This window comes from Oryctolagus cuniculus, chromosome 13 (genome assembly GCF_964237555.1).
Source record: "Oryctolagus cuniculus chromosome 13, mOryCun1.1, whole genome shotgun sequence".
Taxonomy (NCBI): domain Eukaryota; kingdom Metazoa; phylum Chordata; class Mammalia; order Lagomorpha; family Leporidae; genus Oryctolagus; species Oryctolagus cuniculus.
Window position 1 is genome coordinate 90,344,257 of NC_091444.1, and position 25,628 is coordinate 90,369,884.

General features: G+C 44.9%; 1 long non-coding RNA gene across 6 annotated transcripts in view; it reads left to right on the forward strand.

Annotated features, from left to right (window-relative positions):
* The window catches only part of LOC103345811 (2-iminobutanoate/2-iminopropanoate deaminase), an 83,522-nt gene that overhangs the window by 36,289 nt on the left and 21,605 nt on the right, over nucleotides 1-25,628 (forward strand). For 3 of the 6 annotated variants that reach the window (XR_011381657.1, XR_011381659.1, XR_011381658.1), the window contains exon 2: nucleotides 5,998-6,210. This is a non-coding gene — a long non-coding RNA (2-iminobutanoate/2-iminopropanoate deaminase). Of the gene's footprint in view, nucleotides 1-5,997; nucleotides 24,114-25,628 lie in introns of those variants that run through there. The other 3 variants (XR_011381656.1, XR_011381655.1, XR_011381654.1) reach the window with 2 other exon arrangements.

The following is a 25,628-nucleotide window of genomic DNA, read 5'->3' on the forward strand; positions in this document are numbered from 1 at the left end:
GCCAGAGCTGCACTGATCCCAGGCCAGGGCTCATGAGCTTCTTCTAGGTCTCCCACGTGGGTGCAGGAGCCCAAGGACCTGGGCCATCTTCTACTTCTTTCCCAGGCCAAAGCAGAGAGCTGGACCGGAAGTGGAGCGACCAGGACACGAACAGGTGCCCATATGGGATGCCGTTGCTGCAGGTGGTGTGGCTTTACCCGCTACACCACACCACCGGCCACCTAATCTGATCAAACTGTACGCTCATCCTTTGTATACTTTTAAGTTGCCTGAGTACAACTCTTAGCTCCCATAGATTAATAGGGAAAAGAAAACAAAAAAATAGATAAAAAATAAATAGCACTGTGTGGAAAATAAAAATAGTATATTGCCTTAGTTATGTTTTTAAATAAAGCAAATAATTTGAGGCATAGTAACTAAATCCATATATATTATAAGGAGATCATTAGAAACAGTTTTCATAAAATCTCAAAGAATAAATGGCATTAAGTATTTTCTCATAGGTGAGACTTTAAAAAATACAGTTTTTATATACCAAAATTATTTACACAAGAGTGTTGAATAAGATAGTATTCTTGGGATGTAATTTTTAAGATAAAAAATCCTGTGGGCTTTAGTGAATTATTTCACTTCTTCATACTATTGTGTCTTTCTAATCTGTGACATCTTTCTTAGAAGATTTAGGGAAGTTCCCTAAGAAGCCATCAGAATCTTCCAGTGTGAGTGCTAATGTTAGGGTGTAACCATCTGCTACTGCGGGACTAAAAGGATGAACTTCTCCAGTAATGGTGCAGGTTTCCATTTGGCTGTGTGTATACATGTGCACATATTTTAAACTGTAGTAAAGGACAGAGGTTACCATGACTGCATTTCTCTTCTCATTTTACGGTAAAGATTGTTGAAAAGTATTCTTTTTTCTCCTTTCTTCATCAGTGTAACCTTAAATGGTGTCAAGGTATATTTTTCTTTAAGTCTTAGGGATACATAGTTTTTAAATTAAATACAAAAAAATTTGCCTAGCAAATATTGATTTATTTTATTATTATTATTATTATGTTTTAATTTATTTGACAGAGTTACACAGTGAGAGAGACAGAGAAAGGTCTTCCTCCTGTTGGTTCAACCCCCAAATGGCCACTACGGCTAGAGCTATGCCAATCTGAAGCCAGGAGCCAGGTGCTTCCTCCCAGTCTCCCATGTGGGTGCGGGGGCCCAAGAATCTGGGCCATCCTCCACTGCCCTCCCGAGCCACAGCAGAGAGCTGGACTGGAAGAGGAGCAACCAGGACTAGAACCTGGCGCCCATATGGGATGCTGGCACCATATGTGGAGGATTAACCAAGTGAGCCAGGGTGCCGGCCCCCCAATCCAGTCTTAATCCCTGCTTCATTTGGATTGTATTTGTCTTTGCCCATGCTTCTCAATCTGAGTTATTCTTTATTTTTTTTAATTGTTGAGTTTAGTCACTTTGTGTTCATTTAAGACAACAAACGTAATTGGTTTTGGCCTTCTCCTTTTTAGTATGTTCTTTGTTTTTCCTTTTTTTTTTTTTTTTAGAATCATTTGTTTGTTTGAAAGGCAGAGTTAGAGGGAGAGAGAAAGATCTTCCATCCCCTGGTTCACTCCCTAAAAGGCCACAATGAAGGCGGCAGCCTGGAACTCCATCTGGGTCTCCCATATTTTTGGCAGAGCCATAAATCCTTGGGCTGTTTTCTGATGCCTTTCCAGATGGAAATCAGAACAACTTTCTACTCTTTTTGTTTTGTTTTTAAATTAATGTTTGGAAAGAATTAACTAAATATACCAATAAAGAATTTTGCAGGTAAGATGCCAGAGTCAAATTTTGAACGTATAAGTAAAAGTAGTAAATTAAAGACAGTCCTTACCACCTAACATTGAAGATTAAAATATGCCCTTTTCTAATATTTTGTAGTGCCCAGAAGAGTATTCATTCTTAATAAATTCTGTGCCTTGCACCGTTCAGTTTCTGAGAATAAATTATCTTGTCCCAGCCCTCAGCTGGTTACCAAATTTAATTCAATTCACAAAGATTTATCTAATATATCTGATTATTTGTGAAATACTTTGAAAGTACTGATAGGCATTTTTCTAGTTAAGTATAATTTTACCAATTTTTATAATCTCAAGAATCCTATATTATTATAACTCATTTACTTGATATGCAGACTAATAAAAAATGAGAATCTTTGCCTCTTAAAAGAAAGAACTCTTTATAACTCTAAGAATATTTCTTTGGAATGTCTGCCCTTTTAAAATGTGAACTTTCACATTATGGACACAGTAGTAGATTGCTATTGGAAAATAGCTTCCAAAATCATATTAGAGTTTTCTTTGAAAAAACTTTGAGCGATATCCAGTTTCATGTAGTTGTTATTGAGAGCTCTCATTAATTTAAATAGAGAAGTGATTTTAAAAATACTTTAAACATTCCTCTGTAAAACAATGAAATAATTTAGAAAAGTGTAAAAAATATTGTGTTCCAAGGTAGTGTTTCTGAAGGACTTTTGGTTTCTTGGAGAAGGGCCTCAGTGAATCTGTGTAGTACTCTTTATTGTAAAATCCTAATTAGTAAAGAACTGAAAGTATTTTAATGAACATTTAGAAGGCCAGGGTCAGGGTAGTGGGTTTGTTTAGTTGTGGTAAAGAGAGTTTCATATTTTATTGTAAAATATTAAGCTGAAAAGTTACATTTGTGTTTTTTAATGTTTTAAATCAAATAAGATTTAACTATTCAGATTTCCTGATGATCACATAACATGGCCTATGGTTACCTGCTTGGGTCTGAGTGTGTTCTTGAAGTTATGCTGGGTGTGGAACAGGAAGGGCTAAGTCTGAGGCCCTCTGCCTCTTGCTAGCTGCGCATTTCTGATTTCAATTATCAATTTCTAATACTTGATCCCCAAGTTTTCTGTGTACAATGCAATAAATAAATAAGCTTCTTCCCAAAGGAGGTTTTGTAAAGGTTAAAGGAGACAGAAGACTTGAAATAGTTTCAGCCAGTGTGAAGGCTCCACCAGCTTCTATATTTTTTTTTTTTTTTTTTTTATATATATTTTTTTTTTTTTTTTTTTTTTTTTTTTTGACAGGCAGAGTGGACAGTGAGAGAGACAGAGAGAGAAAGGTCTTCCTTTTTGCCGCTGGTTCACCCTCCAATGGCCGCCGCTGCAGCCGGCGCACCGCGCTGATCCTGGCAGGAGCCAGGAGCCAGGTGCTTTTCCTGGTCTCCCATGGGGTGCAGGGCCCAAGCACCTGGGCCATCCTCCACTGCACTCCCTGGCCATAGCAGAGAGCTGGCCTGGAAGAGGGGCAACCGGGACAGAATCCGGCGCCCCAACCGGGACTAGAACCCGGTGTGCCGGCGCCGCAAGGTGGAGGATTAGCCTATTGAGCCACGGCGCCGGCTCACACCAGCTTCTGATACAGTTATCCTGTGCCACCTGAAAATGACCTGGCAGATTAGCAGATACAAAAGAGGTACAAATGAGATTAGATTCACGTACACAGTAAATTTTATTGATGAAGTTAGAGGAGTACTGATGCACGAAGCAGACTGCAATGAGACAAACAAAAAGAAAACTGAAAACTTAAGGTGAAATAAAGTGCCACTTTAACTCAGTACTGAATAAGGAAATGTTTGGGAGAAGTGAACAGCCATTAACAATAAAAAGGTTCTTAAAAGTTACACATTACTCCAGAATAAATCATGGCTGGACGAAATCTTCAAATATGTGCAGGAACAGTAAAAAACAAAGAAGTAATGCAAAGGTAAACTTAAGCTGGGCTAAAAGAGAGGGAAGGGATGATGAAGAATTTGGTTTTCATTTTTCTTGAAAAAAATGCCCTGATTTCCTCTAGATCACACTTACAGCCATGGCCTCTGAAAGCATGAAAACTGTGGTTTGTGTTTGCACCTGCTAAATTTCCATGGAGACCAGTGGTGTTAGGAAACTGGCACAGTTTTAGCCAGGTGGCCATATGGCCCAGCTACCTGAGCCAGGCTCCACCCCCATCCTAATGGGATTTGCTGCTCCTGCTTCCCTGCCCGCCCTCAGGCAAAGTTTTAAAAGGGCCTGTTCCTGAACACGTGCTCTCTTGGCTCTTCTCTCTCGGTTCCTCTCTAGCCTCCTCCTCTGGTCTCTTGGCTCTTCTCTCTTGGCTCTGCTCTCCTCTTCTCTGCTCTATCTTCTCTCCTTGCTAGCTCCTCTCCTCTCTGTTTCTCTCTTATATTCTCTTTCTCTCTTTCTCCTTCGCCGCCCCTTCACTCCGGTCTGTAGGGTGTTCCCCAATAAACCCTTTCCCTTACTCCGGTGTCCGGTGTGCTTTATGACAGCTAACATTAATATATAACAGATAGAGGTCCTGGGCATCTTAGCCACTAGGAAGACTGGCTGTGTGTTTGTGTTTCTAGGAATAGGAGACTGGGTATTTGGGTTTAGGGAGCAAAACTGAGTCCACAATCCCTTTCTGTTGGAGATGTAGAGGTAAACATTTATGGGAGTGAGAATTTTGGTTGGAAGTTGTTTCTAACCAAGCCTTGAGGTGGTGTGGTGGTCAGCATACATAGAATACTAGAAAAATCCATGGTTAAGCTCCCGAGTGGCCTGGACTGTGAGGAAAATGCCAAAACAGAAACCCTGCCCCAATCTGCCAAGTCTGTTTGGCTCCATCGACCACAAAAGTTGGCATCACACACTTTTTTCTCCAGTGGCTGTTTGGCACCACATTCTTCGGTCTTCTCTGACCTTTATGGCAAATAAATGTTCTTGCCTCTAAGTCATAGGGAAATCCCTGGCTGCAGGGTTGTGCCTGTGACACTTTCCTGGAATTGCTTTGTATATGTTTCTTGTACGCCTGTAGGATACTTTGTTGCTTTCTTGCTTGGCTTTCCTCAGTTCAGGTTTGAAGAGGAGTTTAGTAGATTGATTCCAATTAATAAGGTTTAGGAGGGAGGACTATGATCCAGGGAAGTAGCTCCCAGAAAGTGTCATTTGACAAACACATTTTCTTTAGACCTAAATTGTCCTTCTGCCAGAAACTGCTATGGATAAGAAAGACATCACTGGCTGCAGTGTTAATAGACTGTTATTAATGAAACCTGGACCAACTGGTAGAAGTAGAAATTATGTTGCCATTTCAAAGCTGTGAACAGTTTTCTGTTTTGTGAAAAACAAAGTTAGAGGCCGGCACTGCAGCTCAATAGGCTAATCCTCCGCCTGCAGCGCCAGCACCCCAGGTTCTAGTCCCGGTCGGGGTGCCGGATTCTGTCCTGGTTGCCCCTCTTCCAGTCCAGCTCTCTGCTGTGGCCCGGGAAGGCAGTGGAGGATGGCCCAAGTCCTTGGGTCCTGCACCCCCATGGGAGACCAGGAGAAGCACCTGGCTCCTAGCTTTAGATCAGTGAGGTGCGCCTGCCGCAGCGGCCACTGGAGCGTGAACCAATGGAAAAGGAAGACCTTTCTCTCTGTCTCTCTCTCTCTCTCACTGTCCACTCAGCCTGTCAAAAGAAAAAGAAAAACAGAGTTAGACTGGCCTTTGGGAAAGACTATATAGTTTGAGGAAAAAAATATGTGGAGAGGTCATTTAGTCTCCCTCTGCCAGAGAGATGTGGCTCATCACGGGCCCTCAGAGAGTCAGGGTTGGCAAAATTTCATCTCAACATATCCCCCATGTGGGGTGGACATTTGGTTCACTGGCTAAGACTGGTTAGGACACCAGCATCGCATATCTGTGTGCTTGGGTTCAAGTCTGAACTTTGCTTCCAGTTAATTCCTGCTAATGCATACATACCTTAGAAGGCAGCAGGTGAGGCTCCAGTACTTGGGTCCCGCCACCCACAAGGGAGACCCACATGGATCCAGGTTTCCTGGCTTCAGCCTGGTTCAGCCCCTGCTGTTGTGGGCATTTGGGGAGTGAATCAGAAGGTGAATGATTCTCTCTCTCTCTCTCTCTCCCTCCCTTTCTCCTTCTCTCTCTTTCAAAGAAAAAGAAAAAGACACGTATCTCGGTGTTACCTAGAGAATATCTCACGTGGAATCCACAGAATCATTTCCTGTTTGTGTATCATAGACCGAAGCAAGCTACACGGCCACAGCTAAGCTGCAAGAGGACACGGAGTGGAGTGCTGTTATGTGCCCCCAGCAAAGTGGAGAACGTTTGTGAGAAGATCTTGTGAACACTGCCACTGTTTGCACAGGTTCAGGCAGCTCATTCCGCATGTATTTGTAAACACTTTCTTGAGATATAATGGACGCAGCCACACATATTTAAAGCGAGTCCTTTGAAAAATCTTCCATACATGTGTTCACCCTAGCTCACTGTGAATACTTCTGTTTTATCCTGTTCCTTGCTTATTAGGAGCAGCTTCTTGTGAGGTCATTTTAGAGGTGTTTTCAGGGTTTAGAGAGTAGATCTTTATCTTGCCTCTGTCTGCTTCCCAGTGAAATTGCGCCACTTTGTGCAGACTATAAGGACCTCATGGCAGGGCACCCCCATCCTCCCTGGGCACACCTCTGTTTGTGCTCTGTACCCCACATATTCTGCTATTATTTTTATTTTTTAAAGATTTATTTGTTTATTTTGAAAGGCAAAGTTAGAGAGAGGCAGAGGCAGAGAGAAAGGTCTTCCATCCATTGGTTCACTCCCCAATTGGCCACAATGGCTGGAGCTGGGCCAACCCAAAGCCAAGAGCCAGAAGCCTCCTCCAGGTCTCCCAGGTGGGTGCAGGGGCCTACGGTCTTGGGCCATCTCCTACTGCTTTCCCAGGCCATAGCAGAGAGCTGGATTGGAAGTGGAGCAGCCGGGACTCAAACCTGTGCCCATATGGGATGCCAGAACTACAACTAGTCTCATCTTGCAAATCTGAAGCTCTGTGCTTGTTAAACATTAACTCCCCACACCTCCTCCCCCGGCTCCTGGCAACCATCATTCTGCCTTCTGTCTCTAGGAACTTATTTTATAAAAAGATTTGTTTATTTTGAAAGTCAGAGTTACAGGCCGGCGCCGCGGCTCACTAGGCTAATCCTCCGCCTTGCGGCGCCAGCACACCGGGTTCTAGTCCCGGTCAGGGCGCCGGATTCTGTCCCGGTTGCCCCTCTTCCAGGCCAGCTCTCTGCTGTGGCCAGGGAGTGCAGTGGAGGATGGCCCAAGTACTTGGGCCCTGCACCCCATGGGAGACCAGGAGAAGCACCTGGCTCCTGCCATCAGATCAGCCTGGTGCGCCGGCCGCAGTGCGCTGGCCGCGGCGGCCATTGGAGGGTGAACCAACGGCAAAGGAAGACCTTTCTCTCTGTCTCTCTCTCTCTCTGTCCACTCTGCCTGTCAAAAAAAAAAAAAAAAAAGTCAGAGTTACAGAGAGACATACACACAAAGAGGGATATCTTCCATCCATTGGTCCACTCTCTCGATGGCTGCAGTAGCTGAGCCTGGTCTAGGCTGAAGCCAGGAGCCAGGAGCTTCTTCTGGGCTTCTCATATGGGTGCAGGGGTTCAAGCACTTGGCCATCTCCACTGCTCTCCCAGGTGCATTAGCAAGGAGCTGGATTGGAACTGGAGCAGCTGGTGTTCAAATCAGCACCCATATGAGATAACAGCATCACCACCAGCAGCTTTACTGGCTACACCATAGCGCTGGCCCCTCTAGGAACTTTTTTTTAGAAATGGAATCATATGTATTTGTCTTTTCAAGACTGATTTACTCCATTTAGCATGATTTCCATGAAGTTCATCTGTTGTGTAGTACATGCCAGAATTTTCTTCTATTTTAAGCAAATAATATTAAATACATTGTGTGTGTGTGTGTGTGTGTATATATATATATTTTTTAAGCCAATTTTTAAATTAGATTTAAGCAATAAGAAAAAAGGATATTGATCCACATAGTTGCCCTGTCTAGGACCCCTTGTTTCCTTGCATAGGTCAGACTTCTGTGGTATCATGTCCCTTTGGCAGGGACTTCCAGTAACAGATTTTTCTTCTTCTTTTTCTTCTTATTTTAAGAATTATATTTAAGTTATGCAAATTTCATATATACAGATTTAGAAACAGTGATAACTTCCCTCTATTCTCCCTCCCACCCATACTCCAAACCTTCTTCCTCCTCCCTCCCACATTCCCACTCTTAATTTTTACACAGCTCTGTATTGAGTTTATTTTCTGATCATATAGTTAGCCCTACACTAAGTAAAAGATTTCAACAAATAGTATGAAGAAAAAAAGAAAAGGAAAAAAAAAACAACACTGTTCCTCAATGGAAAAGGCAAGAGCTGTAAACAGTCATGGAAGCTCACAATGTCAATTTCACTCCAATACATTACGTTTCAGGTACTCTATTAGTTACCTTAGATCAGGGAAAACATGATATCTGTCTTTTTAGACTAGCTTGTTTCACTAAGTATAATGGTTTCCAGTTGCGTCCATTTTGTTGCAAAAGACAGGATTTTTTTTTAAAGCTGAATAGTACTCCATAGTGTGTGTGTATATATATATATAGAGAGAGAGAGAGATATACCATAATAATTTCTCTATCCAGTCAACAGTTGACGGACATCTGGGTTGACTCAATATCTTAGCTGTTGTAAATTGAGCTGCAGTGAACATGGGGGTACAGATAACTCTTTCACATGCTGATTTCTTTTGGTCTGGGTAAATTCCCAGGAGTGGGATGGCTGGGTCATGTGGTAGGTCTGTATTCAGATTTCCGAGGTATCTCCATACTGTCTTCCACAGGGGCTGTACCAGTTTACATTCCCACCAACAGGGGACTTTTTTCCCTACATCGTCACCAGTATTTGTTGCCTGTAACAGATTTTAAAGCACAGATCTGCTGGTAATTTCTTCCAGCTTTTATATATCTAAAAAAGTCTTGATTTTACTTCTGTTTTTGAATGATACTTTTGCTTAGTTTAGATTTCAAGGTAATAGGTTTTTCATTCTTTTTCTAATACAAAGAGATTGTTCTACAGTAATTTTATTTCCAGATAAAGAGTTTACTACCATTCATTTTTTTTTTTAAGATTTATTTGTTTATTTGAAAGTCAGAGTTACTGAATGCAACAGCCAGGGCTGGGCCAGGCCAAAGCCTGGAGCTAGGAGCTTCACCTGGGTCTCTTTCATGGGTGGCAGGGGCCCAAGTCCTTCCACTGTTTTTTCTAGGTGCATTAGCAGGGAGCTGGATCAGAAGTGGAGCAACTGGGACTCAAACCGGTGCCCATATGTGATGCAGGCATCACTGACAGCAGCCTTACCTGCTACATCATAATGACGGTCCCCTCTACTGCCATCCTTTTTCTTTCTTTTTTTTTTTTTAAGATTTTTATTTATTCATTTGAAAGTCAGAGTTACACAGAGAGAGGAGAGGCAGAGAGAGAGGTCTTCCATCCAATGGTCCACTCCCCAGAAGGCCGCAACAGCCAGAGCTGTGCTGATCCGAAGCCAGGAGCTAGGAGCTTCTTCCAGGTCTCCCACGTGAGTGCAGGGGCCCAAGAACTTGGGCCATCTTCTGCTTTCCTAGGCCATAGCAGAGAGCTGGATTGGAAGTGGAGCAGCCGGGACTCAAACCGGCGTCCATATGGAATGCGGGCACTTCAGGCCAGGGTTTTAACCCGCTGCGCCACAGTGCTGACACCTCTTTTTTCTTCCTTCCTTCCTTCCTTCCTTCCTTCCTTCCTTCCTTCCTTCCTATGACTGCCTGCCAATGAAGACTTTGATTCTTCTTCTTTTTTTAATTTATTTGACAGGTAGAGTTATGGACAGTGAGAGAGACCGAGAGAAAAGTCTTCCTTCTGTTGGTTCACTCCCTAAATGGCCACTATGGACGGTGTGCTGCACTGAATCGAAGCCAGGAGCTTCTTCCCGGTCTCCCAAGCCGGTGCAGGGGCCCAAGCACTTGGGCCATCCTCCACTGCCTCCTGGGCCACAGCAGAGAGCGGGACTGGAAGAGGAGCAACTGGGACTAGAACCTGGTGCCCATATGGGATGCCAGCACCGCGGGCGGAGGATTAACCAAGTGAGCCACGGTGCCGGCCCCTCTTTTTTCTTTTTTAAAAAGATGTATTCAGGGCCTGCACTGTTGCAGTGCTGGCATCCCATATGGGTGCCGGTTCTAGTCCTGGCTGCTCCACTTCCAATCCAGCTTTCTGCTATGGCCTGATAAAGCAGTAGAAGATGGCCAAGTCCTTGGGCCCCTGCACCCATGTGGGAGACCTGAAAGAAGCTTCTGGCTCCTGGCTTCAGATCAGCACAGCTCCAGCCACTGCAGCAATCTGGGGAGTGAACCAGCAGATGAAGACTTTTCTCTCTCTCACCCCCTCTGCCTCTCTGTAACTCTGCCTTTCAAATAAATAAATAAATCCTTTTTACAAAATAAAAATAAAAAGAGATCTTCCATCCACTGGCTCACTCTCCAAATGGATACAATGGCTAGAGCTAGGCCAATCTGAAACCAGGAGCCAGGAACAACTTCTGGGTCTCCCATGCGGGTGCAGGGGTCCAAGCACTTGGACCATCTGGAGTTACTTTCCCAAGCACTTTAGCAGGCCACTGGATCAGAAGTGGAGCAGCTGGGACTCGAACCAGCGCCCATATGAGATACTGAGGCTGCAGAGAGCAGCTTTACTGGCTATGCCACAATGCCAGTTCCTCTATCTGTTCTTATATTAATTTGTATATGATGTGCCTTTAATCTCTGCTTTTAAAATGTTTTATCTTTATCACTGATTGTAAGCCATGTGATTATATATTATATGCCTTTCCTTTTGTTTTGTTTTCATGCTGCTTCTTGCATTTCATTAAAATTCTCTGGTCTCTGAATTTACAATTAAAATTTAATTGTAGGCCGGCACCGCGGCTCAATAGGCTAATCTTCCGCCTGCAGCGCCGGCACACTGGGTTCTATTCCTGGTCGGGGTGCCAGATTCTGTCGCGGTTGCCCCTCTTCCAGGCCAGCTCTCTGCTGTGGCCCGGGAAGGCAGTGGAGAGTGGCCCAAGTGCTTAGGCCCTGCACCCGCACGGGAGAACAGGAGAAGCAACTGGCTCCTGGCTTTGGATCAGCGCGGTGCGCTGGCCATAGCGGCCATTGGAGGGTGACCCAACGGAAGGAAGACCTTTCTCTCTGTCTCTCTCTCTCTCTCACTGTCTACTCTGCCTGTAAAAAAAAAAGAGAGAGAAAAAAATTTTTAAAAAATTAATTGTAAATTAAATTTACAATAAAAATCAATAAATAAATCACTATAAATAAATCAATAAATTTACAAAAAATAATGAATAAATCACTAATCATACAATAAAGTTTAATAAAATTAAATTACAAATTAAATTTACAATAATCAGATTTGGAATTTTTCAGCCATTATTTCTTCAAAAAATTTCCTGCCCTTCCCTCTCGTTTCCTGTGATGCCGCCACAATACACATGGATCTTGGATTTGTCGCACAGCTAACTGATGCTTTGTCAGTGTCTTTTTCTGATTTATTCAGTATAATTTCTATGGCTGTGACTTTATTTATTTTAAAGATTTATTTATTTATTTGAAAGTCAGAGTTACACACAGAGAGAAGAGGCAAGAAGAGAGAGAGAGAGAGAGAGAGAGAGAGAGAGAGAGAGAGAAAGGTCTTCCATTCGCTGGTTCACTTCCCAGTTGGCGCTGATCTGAAGCCAGGAGCCAGGAGCTTCTTTCTCCCAAGCAGGTGCAGGACTTGGGCCATCTTCTACTGCTTTCCCAGACCATAGCAGGGAGCTGGATCAGAAGTGGAGCAGCCGGGTCTCGAATCGGCACCCATATGGGATGCTGGTGCTTCAAGCCAGGGTGTTGACCCGCTGCACCACAGCACCAGCCCTGGCTGTGCCTTTAAATTCGTTACTCTTTACTGCAGTATCTCATCTGCCAGTAATTGCATTCTGTGTGTTTTCCTTCTCAGGCATTATGGTGTCATCCCAAGAAGTTCAATTGGGCATCTGTATCTGTATATATAGCTCCCATATTCAGTACTTAACATTCCAGTTTCTCTAGTTTATTAAGCATATGGACACAGTACTAAAAATATTTTCAATGGCATTTCCCACAATGTTATCATCTAAATAATTTTTGAGAATTTTTATTTTAAGATTTATTTATTTATCTATTATTTATTTGAAATGCATAGTTACATGGAGAAAGAGAGAAAGAGAAAGCTTTTCCATTTGTTGGTTCACTTCCCAAACAGTCACAATGGCTAAGCCTGGGCCAGAGAGAAGCCAGGAGCCAGGAGCCAGGAGCTTCTTCTGGGTGTCCCTCATGGGAGCAGGGGCCCAAGCACTTGGGCCATCTTCCTCTGCTTTCCCAGGCACATTAGCAGGGAGCTGGATTGGAAGTGGAGCAGCCGGCACTCGAACCAGCGCCCATATAGAATGCTGGTGCTGTAGCCCATGGCTTTAACCTGCTGTGCCACAGTGCCAGCCCCATTTCTGAGAGTTTTATTGATTCATTTTTCTCCTCTTTTTCTACTTCGCTTGTCATGTAATTTTTGATTGGATGCTAGATATTGAGAATTTTACTCTCTCTCTTTCACACATACACACACACACACTTCAAAGAGTTTGCGGAATGGAATTAAAAGGTATTATTTTCATGCAAAATGTTTTTGAAAGTCAGGTATATGAAGGGTCTTTAGGGAGTTCATGAAAAACACGTTCCATGGAAAACTGTCTTGTTATCAAAGCCCAAAAGTTTGGGTCCTCTCACCCATCACAGTGGGGAGGTAGAAGAAAGCCCATTCTATTTTGCAGTGTACCGAGCAAAGAGTTGGGCAGCTTTTGCTTAATTTCCAGACTTCCCTAGGATCTAAGGGTGGTGAATCTTATAACGCTGGGCTTGAGCTGTGTGTGATCAGCCCCTGTGCTAAGCCTCTGGTTGGTCTCCAGTGACTGTGGCCTTCCTTGGATTGGTCCATGAGAAGAGGCTGGTGTGTTCTTCTGAAAATGTTGTGATGGCAAAGTGGGCTCTGGCCTATTTGCCATCTACTGGTAGTTGGGTTATTACTCTCATCAGGGCTTAAAGTTTCTGCAAAACACCTCAAAATAGAGCCTGGTGTTAGGATGTTCACTGCAGAAGTAATAATTGGATTCTGAGACTTGCACTCCAGGACCAGCCTGACCCTTGAACCATTCCCTGAGTTTAGTGAGCTGATCTTTAGCACGGAGCTGACTTGTAGTCACCTCAGTGAAGACAAAGGAGCTGCAGGCCAAGGGAGAAAGGCTGGGGACAGATAAAAATCTACACCAAAGACATTGTGTGTGTTGGAGGGGGGAGACTCAGCCTCATTATGGATAAACTTTTTGAGTTTTGCTGTGGGATAGACCCAAACATATTGGGTTGTTTCACTCATTCAGTCATTTCACAACTGCTGCACTGCTGAAGGCTGACTACAGGACAGATGCTATTTTAGGCCTGGGAGATGGAGCAGGCAACATGCTTCAGGGATGCAGACAAGTTCCTTGGAAAGGGCTTGATGCTTTCAGGGCTGACTTTCAGCCCTTTCGGGCGGGGCCCAGAGACATTCTACTGAGCCCGCATCCTTGAATCATGATGTTTCCCTGCTGTGATGAGCGGGGTTAAGATCTTGTGGGCTCACGTGTGTCCTGGAAATCCTTCTTTCCAGTCCTTGCGGGGCATTCTCTGCCCTGGGCAGTTTCTTCCCATGCCTACACTGGTCCGTAGGGGAGGGCCTGAAGGGACGCCTTGTGCAAATTTCTGGCATGTGCTGGCTCAGGCTCTCTTCCTCCCCACCCTCCCAGCTCTGCCTCCACAGCTCAGAGGCACTGCCTCCTTCTCCTCCTGTCTCTGACCTTAGAGCTTGGTCTGTGATCTCTAGATCTACAATCACTTACTCAATTCAGTGACTTCAGCCAGTCTCAAGGTTCTAAATACCATCTCAAGCTGCTGATTCTTACCTTTATCCCTCGCCCAGACTTCTGCATAAGAGATTGCTTACTTGACAGTCCACTTGAATATCTAGTAGATTTCTTAATACTAACAAAGTAAATGCCAGAGATCCAAATTTCTCAACTGCACCTGTGCCTGCTGCAACGTCTCGTTTCTCAGTCAGTAGCAGCTGGCTAAAGGCAACACCTAGCGTCCTCAATGCCTTTTTTTTTTTTTTGGACAAAGTGGACAGTGAGAGAGACAGAGAGAAAGACCTTCCTCTTCCGTTAGTTCACCCCCCAATGGCCGCTACGGTCGGCACAGTGCGGCCAGTGAACCGTGCTGATCCGAAGCCAGGAGCCAGGTGCTTCTCCTGGTCTCCCATGCAGGTGTAGGGCTGAAGCACCTGGGCCATCCTCCACTGCACTCCCGGGCCACAGCAGAGAGCTGGCCTGGAAGAGGAGCAACCGGGACAGAATCCAGCGCCCTGACCGGGACTAGAACCCGTGTGCTGGCGCTGCAGGTGGAGGATTAGCCTATTGAGCTGTGGTGCTGGCCAGCCTTTTTAAAAAATATTTATTTTATTTCTTTGAAAGAGTTACAGAGAGAGGTAGATACAGAGATAGTCTTCCATCCACTGGTTCACTCCCCAGATGGCTGCAATGGCTAGAGCTGTGCTGATCGGAAACCAGGAGCCAGGAGCTTCTGGATCTCCTATGTGGGAGCGGAGCTTCCGTCCCATCTTGCCCGCTCCTGCTCCAAACCCTCATCTCACAATGGCCCACAAGTTGCACCATGGTCTGCCCTGGCCCCCACCCCAGCTTCTCTCCTCCCACCCTCCCCCTCAAGCTCCTGGCTCTGATCACACAAGCCTCCCCACTGTTTCTCCAACACAGCCAGCAGACTTTGGCCTCAGGGCCTTTGCAAGCTCTTGTTCCTCCTCCTAGGATGCTCTGGTCCCAGATGTTTGCATGGCCCTCACCGCCTTCCTGTTTTCTGCTCATGAGGGGCTGGGTCAGGAACTCTGTGCCTTCTTATACGAAATAGCAGCCCCTTTCCTCCTCACCGGCATTTCATTTGCCCTCTGCTCTGTTCTTTCCTCCTCTCCATCATGTTTAAAATCACTTAACATGTATATTAGCTGTTATTTTATCATCTGCTCCCTTTGTAAACTACAAGCGCTGTAAGAATAGGGAATATACTGACCTTATTTTCTGCTCTCTCCCCTGCCTACCATAGTATTTGAAACATTGTAAAATTCAGGAATGGGTGAAACAAAACTTAGCAGCTCTCTGTTCAATGGGTATTTAATTTAGTGTAATTGTCTTAAATTTAAGCATGTTAATTTATGGGAAACTCTTTTTTAAATTTTTAATCTTTTTAGAAAGCTTTTATTTAATAAATATAAATTTCATAGGTACAGCTTTTAGATTGTAGTGATTCTTCCCCGCATACCCACCCTCCCACCCCCAAACTACCCCACCTCCTACTCCCTCTCCCATCCCATTCTTCATTAATATTCATTTTTAATTATCTTTATATACCAAAGATCAACTCTATACTAAGTAAATACTTCAATGGTTTGCACCCACACAGACACACGAAGTGTAAAGTACTTTTTGAAGACTAGTTTTACCATTAATTCTCAGAATACAACTCATTAAGGACAGAGGTCCTACATGTGCAAGTGCACAGTGACTCCTATTGTTGATTTAACAATTGACACTCTTATATATGATGTCAGTGATCATAATTTATGAGAAACCTAAATGTTGATCTTTCATATGCCACCAGGTAATTGTGGACAGGCTGTAAGAAAATCATTTGAAAGAAGTATCTGTTTTTTTTAAAAAATATTTATTTATTTATTTGAAAGTCAGAGTTACACACAGAGAGAGGAAAGACAGAGAGAGGGAGAGAGAGAGAGTGAAGAGAGAGAGAGGTCTTCCATCCGCTGGTTCATTCCGCAGTTGGCCACAACAACCAGAGCTGTGCAGATCTGAAGCCAGGAGCCAGGAGCTTCCTCCAGGTCTTCCCACATGGGTGCAGGGGCCCAAGGACTTGGGCCATCTTCTTCTGCTTTCCCAGGCCATAGCAGAGAGCTGGATTGGAAGTGGAGCAGCCGGGTCTCCAACCGGCGTCCATATGGGATGCTGGCACTGCACGTTGTGGCTTTATCCGCTATGCCACAACATCAGCCCCTGAAAGTAGTATCAGATATAGCCATGTATTACTTAACGATAGGAATCCATACTGATGTGTCATCAGGTGATTTTTGGTTGTAGTGTTAGACCCTCTGAGTGAGGATGCTAACACGTCGAGAGGCACGCCCCAAAGACTCAGAGTCCAGACCAGCTGATGCAAAAGCAAGAGGATTTATTCAGCGTCTGCGCAGACGGGCCTCCTGAACTCGGGAGTCCAGAGAACGCCCCCAGCACAGAGCCACATGGTTTATATACCCGCAGCAACCAATCAGAAGCACTATAGTGTCCATGCACACAGCAGTCCAATCCGTGAGCTGATCATGTGAAAGGCATGCGTCTTCTATCCAATCAGCTACGGGGTCACATGGGAGGCATGCACCTCGTCGCCATTTTGTTGTTTACTTCTTCAGCAGTTCCTTCCCCTGTCAGCGTCATCTTGTTCACCCTGAGGGGGACGGCGTCTCACTCCCTTCATTCCCCTGGAGGGAGAGCAGCGTCCCGCTTCCCACACCGTTATTTGAGTATTAGGAGGTATACAAACTGGGTTAGGTCTTAGCACAGCCAGGCACAAGTGTCTCAGCTAGCTAAGCATAGGGTCCTTTATTTTTATAGCTGCACCTAATGTTAGCTTTGGGGAAAAAGTTTAGGGCTATAATTTTTAAACTTTAATTTTATTTGGGGCAAAGGTGACTTCTTGTTTTTAATAGTGTTAGCTTAAGTCACTCCATCTTGGTTTGATTTTTAAGGTTCTTCAGTAGGAACATTGTAGCATGTACCTACAGGAACCTATGCTGTATAGTATAATCTGCTCCCAGGCTACAAATATAGACAACATGTGACTGCACTGAACCCCGCAGGCAGTTGTAACACAATGGTAAATATGAGTGTATCTAAACATATATAAGATTATAGAGAAGGTACAAGTAAAATACTGTATAAAACATACGGATAAGCGCTGTGGTGCAGCAGGTTAAGCCACCACTTGGGAAGCCCATGTCTCAGATTAAAGTGCCTGGTTCAGATCTGGGCTACTTGCTGATCCAGCTTCTTGCTAATGCACCTGGGAGGCAGCAAATGATGGCCCAAGTACTTGGGTTCCTGCTACTCTTATGAGACACTCAGATGGAGAGTTCCTGGCTCCTGGCTTCGGCTTGGCCTAGCTCTGGCTGTTGTGGGCATTTGGGGAGTGAATAAGTAGATAGGGGATCTCTGTCTCTCTCACTCTTGCTCTCTCTGTCACTGTCTCTGCGCGTGTATGTGTGTCCCCCTCTCTTTGTCACTCTGACTTTCAAATAAACAAACAAACATGTTTAAAAAAAGAGAGAAGAGGCTGGCATTGTGGCACAGTGGGTTAGACTTCCAACTGTGACACTGGCATCCCATTCAAGTGCTGGTTCAAGTTTCAACGGTTCCATCACCCTGCCAATGCTCTTGAGAAAGCAGCAGAAAATGGCCCAAGTACTTGGGCCCCAGATGGAGTTCTTGGCTCCTGACTTCAGCCTGGCCCAGCCCTGGCTCTTTTGAACATTTTGGGGAGAGAACCAGCAGACAAAGATCTCTCTCTTGCTCTCCCTCTGTTTCTTTCTGCCCTTTTTTTTTTTTTTTTTTTTTTTTTTTGGACAGGCAGAGTTAGATAGTGAGAGAGAGAGAGAGAGACAGAGAGAAAGGTCTTCCTTTTTCCATTGGTTCACCCCCCAAATGGCCGCTACGGCCGGCACAATGAGGCCAGTGAACCGTGCTGATTCGAAGCCAGGAGCCAGATGCTTCCTCCTGGTCTCCCATGTGGGTGCAGGGCCCAGGCACTTGGGCCATCCTCCACTGCCTTCCTGGGCCACAGCAGAGAGCTGGACTGGAAGAGGAGCAGCTGGGACAGAATCCGGCGCCCCAACCAGGACTAGAACCTGGGGTGCCGGCGCAGCAGGCACAGGATTAGCCTAGTGAGCCATGGCACCGGCCTGTAATTCTGTCTTTCAAGTAGATAAATAAACAGTTTTAGTAAGCAAGAGAAAATGGTTCACCTGTATGGAGCACTTTCCATGGACAGAGCTTGCAGGGCCAGAAGTCCTGTGAGGGATGTGTAAATGTGAATGCCTAGGGTACTCTTGTTACTGCTGTAGGTTATATAAACACTGAGGGCTTAGGCCGCACTAAATTCATATTTTTTTTCCTCTTATAAACTTTAAAATATCTAAACTTTCGGTTCTTTTGAAATAACACTTGGCTGAAAGCGTGAATGTATTTTCCAACTGTAAAAAAATATTTTCTTTCTTTGTTTCCTTCTTCTATAAGCTCTTTTCTATACAATTTCTAAATGTTTCACTTTTCAAACTTTTTTGTTAAAGCCTAAGACATGAGCACATACTTCTGCCTGGATCTTCACTGGGTCAGGATTGTTAATATCACTGTCTTCTTCTTCTCTTTAAAAAAGATTTATTCATTTATTTGAAAGGCAGTTACAGAGGGAGAGAGAGAGAGATCTTCCATCCACCTGCTGGTTCATCCCCCAAATGTTGCAACAGCCAGGACTGGGCCAGACTGAAGCCGGGAGCGAGGAACACCATTCTGGTCTCCCATGTGTTGGTGAGGGTCCAAGCACTTGAGCCATTTTCTGCTGCCTTCCCAGGAACATTAGCAAGGACCTGGATTGGAAGCAGAGCAGCTGAGACTCAACCAGCACTGTGAATAAACATCACCGTCTTCTGTCTCCAGATCCCATCCCACTGGAAGGTCTTCAGGGGTCATCATGCACATACAGCTGTCTATGATAACGAAGCCTTCTCCTGGGCACCTCCTGAGAGACCTGCCTGAGGTGTATGTGCAGAAGAAGTACACTCTAAAATAATGGCTAAAGGTGGCCGGCGCCGTGGCTCACTAGGCTAATCCTCCGCCTTGCAGTGCCGGCACACTGGGTTCTAGTCCCGGTTGGGGCGCCGGATTCTGTCCCAGTTGCCCCTCTTCCAGGCCAGCTCTCTGCTGTGGCCAGGGAGAGCAGTGGAGGATGGCCCAAGTCCTTGGGCCCTGCACCCCATGGGAGACCAGGAGAAGCACCTGGCTCCTGCCATCGGATCAGCGCGGTGCGCCGGCCGCAGCACGCTGGCCGCGACGGCCATTGAAGGGTGAACCAACGGCGAAGGAAGACCTTTCTCTCTGTCTCTCTCTCTCACTGTCCACTCTGCCTGTCAAAAATAAATAAATAAATAAACTGCTTTAAAAAAATAAATAAATAATGACTAAAGGTACTGTCACTGACAGCGATCATTTTCTCATTATCAAGCATTATATACTGTATATAATTGTATATGCTATTCTTTTGCAGACCTGGGAGCAGGCTAGGTTTTCTCTACACCAGCACTACATGTGAGTTTAAGAAACATGTGAGTCCCCCCGTGGGAGCCTTGGGAGCTGAGATGCTGTTAGTTTGTAAGTCTCAAACTGTGCTGGGGCAGGGGGTGCAGGAGAACGCGGATTAGCCATGTCTCTGGCCAGAAAGGCGATCAGCACCGCTAAAGCCCCAGGGGTCATTGGTCCCTACAGTCCAGCTGTGCTGGTGGACAAGGCTGTTTACATTTCAGGACAGGTGGGCATGGACCCTTGCAGTGGAAAGCTTGTGCCAGGAGAGGTAGTAGAAGAAACTAAACAAGCTCTTACAAACATAGGCTATGACTTCGCTAATGTGGTGACAACAACTATTTTGCCAGCTGACATAAATGATCTTAATGCTGTCAATGAAGTCTACAAGCAGTATTTCAAGAGTAATTTACCGGCAAGAGCTGCTGGCCAGGTTGCTGCTTTGCCCCTGGGAAGTCTTGTTGAGAACGAAGCAATAGCTGTTCGAGGACCTTCTCAACAGCCACACTCTGAGTGTACCCTGTGTTGCTGAGTCTGGAATTTTCATTATGTCTTTAACATCGTAATTTTTTTACAATTGGTGTTGGGAAGTCGAGTTTGGCTAAAATAGCTGAAGCTATTATGGAAATAGCTTGTTAAGTGGGAGAGTTGAACAATAATTAAAGATTAGATAATGAATCCAGTTATAATTCATTAAATTCCATGTCTGTAGTTACGTTAATGAGGGAGAAGAGAAGGCATGCCTAGTTACTCAAATCCATAGAAGTCAAGGGGACTAGCCTGTGAGAATGATGAGTTGTTAGTCCTGAGAAATGATAAATATATCCAATTCACTTAAATCTATTAATTTTACCATGTGAAACATTTAGTTCTCATGTCAGACATGGGATTCTACTTTAACTTGAGTATAATTAAAATATTCAAATTTGAGTGGTAGAGATAAATGATAAGATAGGGGATCAAACTTTTATATAGGTGATATTTTTCTTTCATTTTCTTTAAAGATTTATTTTATTTATTTGAAAGACAGAGTTACACAGGGAGGTAGAGCCAGAGAGAGAGAGATGTTTTCCGTCCACTGGTTCACTTCCCCAGATGACTGCAACGGCCAGAGCTGAGCTGATTCTGAAGCCAGGAGCCAAGAGCCAGGAGCTTCTTCCAGGTCCTACATGTGGATGCAGGGGCCCAAGCACTTGGGCCATCTTCTACTGCTTTCCAGGCTGTAGCGGAGAGCTGGATTGGAAGTGGAACAACTAGGACTTGAACCGGCTCCTATATTGGATGCTAGTGCTGCAGCCTGGGGTTTTAACCCACTGTGCCACAGCGCCAGCCCCATAGGTAATATTTTTCAAATGCAAATAAAAAAAAACTTGCAGATTTCAAAAAAAAAAAAAGAAAAGAAACATGAGTTTTGAAGACTTGGGCTATGGTGTCACCATGACGATGATGTAGGAACTCCATTATAAACTTCTGGGACCAACGTTGTATGAGGGGCTTTCTAAAAATCTCATGGAAAATGTGTAGTGTGACAGAAGTTGTGCGTGGATTTTGGACTTCCTTGCATCAAAAGAAGCTTCTATTGAATTCCTTGTCCATGCACTTTTGGAAGTACCCTTGTAATACAGTCTGTTGTCTGAAATGCTGTTATACATAGGACTGTGCTCATATGATTTACTGAGTATTTAATAAAACAGTACAGTAACTGCTTTATGTGTATTATAAAACCTAAATCCTCACAATGAACCCATGGCACAGGTGTTATCCTGGTTTATGGATGAGGAGGCAAAGGCCCGTATGTGTTATATATTTTACCGCCCTCCTCACAGCTGGTGTGTATCCCTGTCGGAATTTCTCTCTGAAACCAAACCAAACTGGTTACCTCTCCTTGCCATCTATATAATGTGAGGGGGTATACAAAATGCAGTGTTAGAACATCCTAAAGGCAGAGGTGTGACTTCAAAAGGCATTGACTTGTTTAACATATGGGAGCCCAAGAAAATGACTGTCCTTTTGAGCCAGGCCCTGTTCCAAGCACTTATGCAACTGCCATGCTGCCTTTGTTCCTGTTCCAGGGTCAATGGTGGCATCCAACCAGGGCTCTTTACGGCACTACAAGTAAGGAGACCAGTGTGAGAAAGCGTGCATGGTAGCAGAAAGTCCCAGGGTACTTTTTTTTTGCAAAGCATTTATTTATTTATGTGAAAGTCAGAGTTATACACACAGAGAGAAGGAGAGGCAGAGAGAGAGAGAGAGAGAGAGAGAGAGAGAGAGTCTTCCATCCAGTGGTTCACTCCCCACTTGGCTGCAACGGCCGAAGCGCCCTCTCCCCTGCAGGAGGCTTTATGAGGCAGGCCGAGCCTCCTACCCCGAGGAGACAGCCAAATTTCAGCAGCCAGGCAGGGCTGCTTTCAGGGAGGCAGTGGGAATTGACTATCACATATGGTGGAAGAGGGAATTTAAGACTGCTAGAAATATGTGATTGAAAAAAAATCAGGAAATCCTTGATTATCTCTGGATTTTCAAATATGAAGATCCACATTTAAGAAATAAAGGTAAAAAAAATTCACAAAGGGATTTTAATACACCGCAGGTATTTTTGAGTTATTTTCTGGACAATTAGTGCCCCCTGGTGGATCCACTGATATATCTTTCCAATGCTGCTTTTTTTCGGGCTGTGCTATGTGCCAAAGAAAGCCAGCACCAGCAGAGCCATTCAAGAAGTCATTTGAATCTAATGATGCCTTACAGGTTGTCCTCTAAGGGAGGGTGCAATTTAGGAAAGTTCTATGGGTTTAATTAAGACACTGAAGTCTTAATCCTTAGTACCTGGAATTGTGATCTTGTTTAGAGAAAGGATCTTTGCCCATGCACTCAAGAAGACGGGAGTCACAAGGGTGAGCCTTAATCCAGTATGTCTGGTATCTTTGTAAGAAGAGGAGAGGGACCCTACATGTGACAGTGGGGACAGGCATTGACATGCTGTAGCCACACACCACGGAATGTGCTAGAAAGAATGGCCAGCAGCCACCAGGCACTGGGAGAGGCACATGAAGCAGATTCTGTCTCATAGCCATCAGTAGGCCCTAACCCTGCTGACTCCTTTGATTTGGGACTTTGACCCTCCAGAACTTTGAGACATCCTTTTCTGGGGCTTCAGCCTCCTGCTCTTGGGTTGTGCTCCTTTGTTTTGGCAGCCCTATCAGACTGACAGAACATGGAAAGAATCTTGAATTCTGAGGCAGAAGACCTGGTTCACCTACCAGCTGCCACTAAATACCTGTGCAACCTTGGGAAAATCATTTTGGTTCGTCTGAGCCTGTTTTAGTAACTGCAACAAGAAGAAATAATACAAAAGTTACGGTTGTCCAGTCCCAGCTTCTGGGATTGCTTAGGTAAAAGCATTTTGCTACTGGTAGTGCATTGTGCAACGCTCTATTGTTTCATTTCTGAAGCTAGTATGCCTGGGTCCACCAGTAGAAATCTTGTACAGGAGTTTTATAAACGTGATTCTCAAATGAACCCGAAGGCAATGATGCCCAGAAGTGGACTTGTAATAAGTTAATGGGATGGATCCATCACCCGCGGCTCTGTAACAATGGACTCAAGACAATAAAGGTATATCATGTGACACAATTCCTGTAGGTCAGGAGCCCGGAGTAACTTAATGGGTGCTCCTGGTGTGGGGTCTCTTGTGAGGTGGTTGCAGGCACTGAGGCTTAGACAGGGGCTGGGGACCCCCTTCCAAGATGGCTTAGTCGCAGGACTGTTGGTGGAAGGCTGCAGCTGCTTACCTTGCGTCCTTTCCACCGGTCAGCGAGCGTATTTCCACAGGAAGGCACCCCTGCCTCCTCGCACCCCACTGCACCCAAGCAGTGGATCTTGACCATTGCAGGCTCACAGGCTCACAGGGACCTCATGAAAACTGGGGCCCCTCCCTCCACATATGCAGTTACACAGAATGTTCTAGGTAGGAAGTGTTTTTTAGAAATGCATCATGTGGGGCTGGTACTGTGGCTCAGCGGGTTAACGCCCTAGCCTGAAGTGCTGGCATCCCCATATAGGCGCTGGTTCGAGTCCCGGCTGCTCCATTTCTGGTCCAGCTCTGCTATGGCCTGGGAAAACAGTAGAAGTTGGCCCAAGTCCTTGGTTCCTGGATTTGGATGGGCACGGCTCCGGCCATTGTGGCCAATTGGGGAGTGAGCCATTGGATGGAAGACCTCTCTCTCTCTCTGCCTCTTTTCTCTCTGTGTAACTCTGACTTTCAAATAAATAAATAAATTTTTTTTGACAGGCAGAGTGGATAGTGAGAGAGAGATAGAGAGAGAGAAAGGTCTTCCTTTTGCCATTGGTTCACCCTCCAGTGGCCGCCATGGCTGGCGCGCTGCCGCCGGTGCACCGCACTGATCCGATGGCAGGAGCTAGGTGCTTCTCCTGGTCTCCCATGGGGTGCAGGGCCCAAGCACTTGGGCCATCCTCCACTGCACTCCCGGGCCACAGCAGAGAGCTGGCCTGGAAGAGGGGCAACTGGGACAGAATCCGGCGCCCCGACCGGGACTAGAATCTGGTGTGCCGGCGCCGCAAGGCGGAAGATTAGCCTATTGAGCCGCGGTGCCGGCAAATAAATAAATCTTAAAAAAAAAAAAAAAAAAAAGAAAGAAAGAAATGCATCATGTCCTTGTGACTTCAACATACATAATTCTACCTGGAAAGAAATTTCCATCCAGATTATTGTAGGGGCTGGCATTGTTGCACAGTTTGTTAAGCCACCACTAGTGATGCTGGCATCTCAGGAGAGCCCTGGTTCGAGTCCCAGCTGATCCACTTCCTATCCAGCGCCCTTCTCATACACCTGGAAGGTGGACTTGGTGCCCTGGGAGACCAGGATGGAGTCCAAATCTCCTGGCCTCAGCCTGGCCCAGCCACAGGCATTGTAGCCATTTAGAGAGTGAACCAGTGGATGGAAGATTCTCTCTAACTCTGCCTTCAAATACAAAATTAATCTTTAAAAAAACATATTTATAGCTGTTCCATTCTGTAAGGCAGCTGTCTCAGGTGCTTGTCGTTTAGATCTAACATCTTCAAACAATGTCAGGAAGCTTAGGGTGGGAGGTGCAGGATGTTTCTGAATGTGTGCATCAGTGAGGGCAATCCCACAGCAGTTTCTTTGCGATTAACTTGTTGCTGGGTTTTCTTGGAAAGAAGGCAAATTGTACTGTGTGGTTTATTTTTTAAAATTTTTTGGGAGGTAAATATTTCGCAAAGTTTATTCTTAGTTGAGTCTACAACAATTCAAAGGTGGTAGACCCATTTTAAAGGGGTATACTATACAACAGATACATGATAAGGCAAGACAAGAAAGCCCAATTACTGAAAGACTTTTAAACCTCTATTCATGTGGCTAAGTCATTGACAGTCTATGGTATGAACTTTTTGATGTTTCCCAGAAGTACGTTACTTTAATTTTCCATTTTATCAGGTCCTAAGAAACTTTATTTCTCAAAGATAAAAATGGCTGGTGGGCAACAGTGAAAAATGTGCTGAAAAGGTTATCTGTTTATAAATATAAAGTGTCTCATAAATTAATGAAAGGAAGAAGTTCAGAAAGCGGGAGTTTCTATGGTGTATAAAAATAAATACTGTAGATTTACATATAAGACTGATAATAAATTATTTTTGTGGACAAATAAAAAGAAGTCACCTTATTGGTTACACACATTTGGGAAGGCTTTCAAAAGGTAATGCTTTTAAAAAAAGAAATCTACATCCCTTTCACAGTTAATTCAGCTAATCAGTCACTAATTTTCCCTTTTGTCCTTACACAGCTTCAGACTTTTTGTTGCTCTAATCAAGGTTGAATAGCAAAAGACAAAGAACACTTGGATCTCTAATACTATTTTTGTGGCTGGCGCCTCGGCTCAATAGGCTAATCCTCAGCATTGCGGCGCCAGCACACCGTGTTCTAGTCCTGGTCGGGGCGCCGGATTCTGTCCCGGTTGCCCCTCTTCCAGGCCAGCTCTCTGTTGTGGCCCGGGAGTGCACTAGAGGATGGCCCAGGTGCTTCAGCCCTGCACCCACGTGGAGAAGCACCTGGCTCCCGGCTTCGGATCAGCATGGTATGCCATTGGAGGGTGAACCAATGGCAAAAGGAAGACCTTTCTCTCTGTCT